Source organism: Ctenopharyngodon idella, chromosome 24 (assembly GCF_019924925.1).
Source record: "Ctenopharyngodon idella isolate HZGC_01 chromosome 24, HZGC01, whole genome shotgun sequence".
Lineage (NCBI taxonomy): Eukaryota > Metazoa > Chordata > Actinopteri > Cypriniformes > Xenocyprididae > Ctenopharyngodon > Ctenopharyngodon idella.
Window position 1 is genome coordinate 1,839,612 of NC_067243.1, and position 7,786 is coordinate 1,847,397.

General features: G+C 40.1%; 2 long non-coding RNA genes and 1 pseudogene across 2 annotated transcripts in view; 1 reads left to right on the top strand and 2 right to left on the bottom strand.

Annotated features, from left to right (window-relative positions):
- LOC127507276 (uncharacterized) overlaps positions 1–5,902 on the bottom strand; it is a 75,145-nt gene extending 69,243 nt beyond the window's left edge. The window contains exon 1 of the long non-coding RNA XR_007928309.1: positions 5,685–5,902. This is a non-coding gene — a long non-coding RNA (uncharacterized LOC127507276). The remainder of the gene's footprint in view (positions 1–5,684) is intronic.
- On the top strand, positions 634–2,498 carry LOC127507282 (uncharacterized). Its single transcript, XR_007928320.1, has 5 exons — positions 634–765; positions 994–1,668; positions 1,826–1,946; positions 2,059–2,128; positions 2,193–2,498. It is a non-coding gene; the product is annotated as an uncharacterized LOC127507282 (long non-coding RNA).
- On the bottom strand, positions 1,627–1,743 carry LOC127507868 (uncharacterized; annotated as a pseudogene).
- Positions 5,903–7,786: the final 1,884 nt, after the last annotated feature.

Genomic DNA, 7,786 nt, shown 5'->3' on the forward strand with positions numbered 1-7,786 from the left:
GATGAGACTTTTCAGTTTTATGGACGTCGCCATCTTTAATATTACGTTGATCACTGTCGTTATGGTTACTAGTAAGAGAATACGGGCTTGACTCTCGCTGCACGTTCACACAGACAGTGTTCCAGACGCTACTGTAAGCTGCAGTGTGAACGAGACATTTCGAGACTCACACCTGTAAGTAAATGCGGTTGTCAGTCCCAAAAACTGACTGTGTGAACGTGGCCTTAGTAAACGATCCAGTGCGCATCTGTGTTTGCGCTCTGGAGAGTGCCAAATCATTTCATTTCCAAAGTGTTTTTGCTTCGATGAGCAACGTAGCCAATCACTGACATGTTGAACGCAGCGGTTTAAGTTAGAAGCCAGTCACCGCTCGAGTTTTTGTCCAGTTCTGAGTTCTGCACGCTTGAAAATCCTCTCTAACAAAGTGTAGATGTTATATAAAAAAAGATTTATTGTGTAGTTAGCTTCACTGATTAATGTAACAGAACTTTGTGGGAGCGCGTTCATTGAATGAGTGGCAGCTTTTTAGTGATTATAAAGGCGATATATAGGCTAATAATGAATATAATATATTCAGAATTTGTTTTCCATCAGTGGCCACATACATGCTTTAATACATCGGCATATAAATGCGGGATTCACTCTCGAGATTGCGATGACTGACACAGTGATCACTAATACTCAAACTCACTAATTTCAGAAGCTGCCTCTGAGATTTGATTCTGGAACCGGGCCCAGTCCAAAGGCAGGATTTTGCTGCATTAAGTAAGGCAGTTGTTATTTATTATTTGTATCGGCTGCCATGCCAAATCACACATATGCTTGTTTTCATGTTAAATTAACAGTGGTTTGTGAACGTAGACGCTTTAATAAATCATTTATCTGGAGCGTTAATGCTGGGATGTGTAAGTTGTTGCAAGTGATCCAACTGGTGTCAGCTGGAAAACCAAAGCCTGCAAAAAACTCTTATGCCCCTTGTCGCTGTTTCTGCAGATATCGCCCCACAAGACCAACCAGGCCTTCGGCGCCACCCAGCTGTCTTTGGACAAAGCGGAGAATGGGTGGCTGGAGGAGTTTTATCCATGAGGTCTCCCTTGTTGAGCAGGAAGGAGGCCCACTACTTCTTTTTTACTTCTATTCCCAGCTCCTGTAAAAATTTAATCTGGAATGGGCACCTTCACTGATTTAGGACATTTCTGTGCATGTTTCTGCTGTGTACGTTTCCGATGTGTGTGTTTGTTTTGTGTTTGTAACTCTTTGCCTATGCTTTTCCCACTCCGAACAGGTGAAGAACACCTACAGACCGATACAAAGTGGCACAATTCACATGCCATGACACCTCCACAGCTGGCAGGTTCTGTGTTGAACCTCAACACAAAGCAATAATAATAATAATAATAATAATAATAATAATTCCTTACATTTATATAGCACTTTTCTGGGCACTCGAAGCACTTTACATATTGAAGGGGGAATCTCCTCAACCACCACCAATGTGCAGCACCACCTGGATGATGTGACAGCAGCCATATTGCGCCAGAACGCCCACCACACACACTATACTGGGGTGTTAGGACCCACACAGACCACAGGGTGAGCGCCCTCTGCTGGCCTCACTAACGCCTCTTCCAGCAGCTACCTAGTTTTCCCAGGAGGTCTCCCATCCAGGTACTAACCAGGCTCAGCCCTGCTTAGCTTCAGTGGGCAACCAGTCTTGGGCTACAGGGTGATATGGCTGCTGGCGGCAGAACATCGTCTCATGGATTGGTTTAACTGTTTTTGACAAGTACAGGCATTAAGTCTTTTCCTTTCTCATTCTTCCCAGGAGGGACCAAGAGGAGGCTCTTCAGTGCGAATGGGAAGACACCAGCCAGGGTAAAACTCATGCCAGTGGTGCAGCTCTCCCGCTGAAATCACCCCAAAAATATCAGCTGTACCAAAAGATGGTGGGGCTTGCAAAGGGGCCACACTTTATAAATAGTTCAGTGTTTCGCTTGATTTAATGTTTTGTGATGTTTATATTTTGTTCTGCTTGTGGTTCTAAATGGTTACGAACAGATGTACAGGAGACACAGAGGTGAACGTAGATGGGAGTTTATTTACAAACAGCAGGGAAACAGTGATGCAGGTAAGTGAACTGGTGATATTTGAGGAGAGGTGACTGGATATTGATACTGTCCTTTGTCTTACAGGAATGGAGATTGTGGATGGATGGACGAACGTCAACGGAGTGCACACATGTAGGAGGTAGGTAGACACACACAGACGAAGAAGCACGGAGACTGAGGAAACATGCTGGAGTGAAACAGGGAAGTAGATCGGCAGGCTTGGAGATAAACATGAAGAAGTCCTTTACGTAGGAACACATAAACGAGACCGGACAACTGAGTGAGGTGAGTGACGTGCTTAAATAGTCTGGTGATGGTGTGCTGATGAGAAGCAGGTGTGTGTGATTGTCAGATCAGGAGCGGTGATGAGGAAGTGTGTGCAGGTGTGGGCCAGGGAGGATGATGGAAAATGGAGTCTTTGGAAGCCAAGACAGACTCTCAATGAGTAGGTACTTAATTTCAATAAGTACTTACTTAACGAGCGCTAAAAGAGTAGGTACTTAATAGCCAAATCTCGTTGAGTATGAATGCGATCCGGACATAATCTGCCATGTTGACGTTATCATGTGACCTACGACGTAATCACAAGTGCAACAACTTTAAAGATATGAGTGACAGGTTTAATTCATCTATCTGTAAATATCTTGATATTGATCAAACTTGCTCATTTTGTGGTCTTGTTGAAGAAACAGCTGCCAGTAATTTTGTGTTTGTAGTACAATTAATATATTTTGGGTTAATTTAAAGTTCTTATGTTTTTAAATACTAATGTGACCCACAGTTTATTTTGTTATGAAAACCCAAATTCGCATGAATATGTTGTTAATTTCTTTATTTTATATGCAAAAATGTTCATCCACAAGCAAAAGTGGCGTAAATCTCCTTTACGTTTTCCTCTTTTTCTTGTTGAGTTAGCTCTAGTTTCATCCCTCAGGCTTATAAATAACAAATACTGTTTATGCATTATGATGTATTCAAAATATTTAACCTCATCATCATGCTTAATCTTGAACTATGATGTACACAAACCCATATTTGTTGTTTTGTTTGTCATTATTATTGTTCATTGTTAAAGACACAACCATGGTATTTACCCTGATCTTGTATGTAATTATAGGTCGTGCAGTAAAAGTAAAGACATGAGTGACAGGTGCACTAACACCTCACAGCACCAGTAACTCCACAACACTACCTAGAGCGGTTTTCCTCAGTGTTTGCAATGTCTGCACAGAGAAGACGTCGGGCAGCTGCTCGAAGATCTCGCCTTTGGAGAAGACTGTTGATTTTATACTCAAAAAATGTAAGTATAAACTACTTAAAAATTAAGATTACCCCAGAATGAATTGCATTGCTAGCCCACCCCAACACTTCTACACAATAATATTGATAAATGCTGACCAATACTTATATTACTTTGTTTTACTTCTTTAGTAAAACAAGCAAAATGTAAAGTTTTGTCATATGACATAGCTACTCATGAACACACACTAGACAAATCCAGCTGATGTGAATACATCTCAATTTACAGTCAAGCAATGAATTAATGCATGAATTAATAAAATATATAAATTTACTGATAATAGCATAATTAATAAAAAAAAAGTAAAAGAATTAATGAAAGTAACAATGACAATAAATAAATGCATATACAAGTCAACAGCACATGAAACAAAGCTTTATTCAAACTTACTGTTCTAACAATCACGTATTTGCGGGCGGTGATCCACACATCCTGCTGCCATCTTAACACAGCTGTGCCCATTCTGCAGCTGACCACCGTGAACACCTTCACCTGTGTTTGTCATCCATCATGTCCCTCACTGCTGCTCTTCTCAGTGGGGACATCGTTGATCCAGAGGATGAGGAAGACCTTGATGACGGACCCCTGAACCCCACAACCTTGACAATCTGGCTGCCGCTGTGTCTGCGCTCCATGAACATGACTAAATAAACAGATTAAAACATTTTACAATTCATGTCAGCATTCTGTTTCTTGCCATATTTCCTTTCATATTTTTACAATTACAGGCTAATTTCTGTTGTAGCTTCATTACTTTTGTGGTGTAGTGGGTTAAACCGCTGAGCTGGTCAGCAGAAGGTTTCTGGTTCGATCTCCGCAGCGTCTCCAACAGTGTGTCCTTGATCAAGACACTTCACTCCAGGTTACTCCAGCGGGATCATCCCTGTAATAAGAGCACTGTAAGTCACTTTGGATAACAGCATCTGCCAAATGGTCAAATGTAAATGTGATTTTTGAAAATCCTTTTTTGTTAGTGTCTGGGGCACAAACGCTAATTAAAGCTGCTTATTTCTTAAAGTTTACTTTTTCAAGGTACTATAATATAAATGCATACATACATTTCATACAGTTTCTGTTTGGGATCATAAAGGGTTAGTTCACCCAAACATATGAATTCAGTCATTATTTACTCGCCTTCACGCTGTTCAATCCCTGTGTTCATTTTTTTTCTTCTTCTGAACACAAAAGGTGATTTTGGTCAAGTTTGTCCTGTTAGTTTCTGTTCACACAGTATCAGTCAGTGGAGCCTGACTTCCAGAAGCTTCATGACATTATTTGATGATGCTTTTGAAGCTCCATTGTATGAACAGAAACCAGCAGAACAAACTGGACCAAAATCACATCCTCAATGTCCTTTTGGTCTTTTTCTAGATGCTCTCGCTGGCTCTGGGCTCACTGAGGATGAAGAAATCACAGCAACATCCGGTCCAGATGAGGCAGTAAGGGCAGGAGGAGTGATGGAGGGTCTCGTCCATGGCTCTACACCATTCCCAGGATCTGCTGTGGCTCTCAGTGCTCACACCAGTCTGAGGACATTTCACATCCTACAAAAGTGCACAATCATCATACAAAAGCAGTCATTTTAACAGCACAATGTCATCTGAATTCTGTATTAGAAGTAACAAAATTATCTTACTTTATATTTTTGTTTCAGGTTTTCCCTTTTTTTTTTTTTTTTTCCCCACAAATGCCTCCGTCACCTTGTCTTGCAGGTCCTGCTCCACAAAAGCTCTGCAGCAAACATACAGACATCAAGAATCAGAAAAGTGCTGTAATAACTCTGTTTAAATTACAATAATTAAAATAAACTACAGCTTAAGATTTAAGTAGATTTGTATTGATTTCTGTAGTATCGTCACTCAAAGCCTTTGATGGCATCAGTCCTTCATCAGTCTCTCTCCACCGGATAAACACACGTGATCATCTGTCCCTGTAACATCAGACAAGATTCAAGTTTCCTCTGAGATTGATGTGCTCAACACTACATTCACATGATGATGATGATGATGATCTGTTAACTCTCTTTTTATCCAATACAAATGTTCCTTCATTTACCAACAGTACTAATGGACAAATAAAACAGATTAAACTTATGTTTATTTTATGTAGATTTATTTATTTACGTTATTTTCATTTATGTGATGTAAGCAGTTTTGACAACAGTGAATTCTACATAATAGCACACACACATCACTCATACATAATCCATCACTCATAAGCCATAATACTTACAGAAGATGTTCCTGTCAGATGTTAAATAAACATTTAGTAAGCACCTTTAAGATGTGGTTTAGAACATGTAAATCCACTTGGGAGAATTAAGTTATGTGTGTTTACTAGAGCCTGTTATCATAATAAATCCTCTCCCGTGGCCTCCTGGGATAGAAGAGTGTCCATCGAGGAGCACTTCAGAATCTGGGCGGGAGCAGTAGGCCATCCGGGAACTTCTCGACTACTCTTTTATTACTGAGATTTCTGACATATTTAATTGCTCGCCTACTGCTTTTCCCCTTCTATATAGTAGAGAAGTAGGCGGTTCGGATGCACTTAAAGTAGACGCACGTCCGAATCTCGCGAGAATTAGTACGTCACCCAGGTAATTTTCGCCTACTCTTTTTTGACTGCTAAGGCTTTGGACATACTTATTCGCTCGCCTACTGCTTTTCCCCTACTAAATAGTAGAGAAGTAGGCGGTTTCAGACGCAGCCTGAGACTGTGACAAGAGGTAGGGTTGGGAATCTTCAGAAATGTTCCTGTTCCAGGGAGAGTCAGGTGATGAACCTAGTCACACTTGAGTAGAGCTCTGTACATTTGGCCCCTTTTTTGCTGATTTTTTTGTTTTAAGTTTTATTCAATATTTGTACTTTACCAGAGGGCACACAATCGAAAACAGCAGGATTTGTCGCCATCGTCTTCTCCGATTAAGAAGAGATCGAAGACACCGACCATGAATGATACGGTTGACAAAATGGCTAACACAGCAGCACGCTTTGAGTTGACGGCGATGTGGAGTGAATTTGCTTCTCTCATGTCAGTTGTGCAGTCGCTATGCTCTAAACTCGATCTTCTTACAGGAGAGATGCGAGAACAAAAGAAAGTAGTCACAGATCACGATCTGCGATTAGCCGCGCTTGAACAACAGGTGGTGGATTTACAAATGAGGGAAGCGGGCATCCAGAATTTCCTTCTTTATCCTGCAACACTGAAGGTCATTCTCAATCAGGGTGAACAAAAAATCATTCGTCATTCAGCTGCTAACCCTCTGTGAACTTCAGCAGGATATTTTCAGTCTTTAATTGAAGAAGAGATGCTCTAATTTGTCAGGTGATTGTTCTTTTATAAAGTGTTTACCTCACTTTATTTTTTATATCACAAATATTGAAACTCTCAGTTCACATTGTATTTCTTATTTCGTGTTGGGTTGTGTGCTGTGGTTTCTTCCAGGTTGTCACTTTTTCTCTTTTATTTTTTGAAATGTAGTTATGTTATTTTTTTTATTTTGTTTATTTATTTGTAATATTTTATTTATTTGACGTACTTACTAGCCATTATATCAGCACAGGGCCAGTGCTGGTGCTTCAGTAATGTGCAGGTTTCTGTTGACGCCACGGATCGTATGAAGGGAAGCTGGCGGATCAAGGTTTGTTCTTGGTTTGATCCGCCATAGTTCACGGGAATATAGTTATGTTTCTCCAAATGGTGATGGAAGGGTGGTTTGATGGTAGACTCAAATGGCTTCTTTTTCCAAGTTGTACTTGTTTTTTTCCAGCAGCATTTCTATTTGATACCTATGACTGAGCTTAATATTCTGATTTGCAATATTAATGGCCTAAACGGCCCTCACAAACACACAAGTTTTTTTGTTTTTTTTTGAGAAGAAGAAAGATTGATATACCTTTTGTTCTAGAATCATATTTGAAAGAGGAGGATGTACGCAGGTGCAATAATAAGTTTTATGAAATGTATCTCATTCATCTATGGATACTAAAACTAAAGGTGTCTTAATATTGGTGCGGAGGACTTTAAATATCACTATTTTGGATAAAGGCTGTGACTCAGATGGCAGAATAACACATAAAAACAGCAGTGGAGAATAGGAATATTGTATTTCTTTCAGTTTACGCTCCATGTACTCCTGACCCTACTTTCCTCTCTTTACTCTCAGCTTACCTCTTGAAATTTTCTAACTTTGTAATTGTAATGGGTGCAGATATGAATTCTGTAATACCCCATAGTTTAGTTTAGATCTGGACCAAAGGAATCACACTCTCATGCTCTTTGTTCTGACAAACTTCGGCAGTGTGTAACCTCATCCTCATTGATGAATATTTGGCGATCATTTAACCTTTCTGCTAGGTCATTCACTTTTTTCTCCACC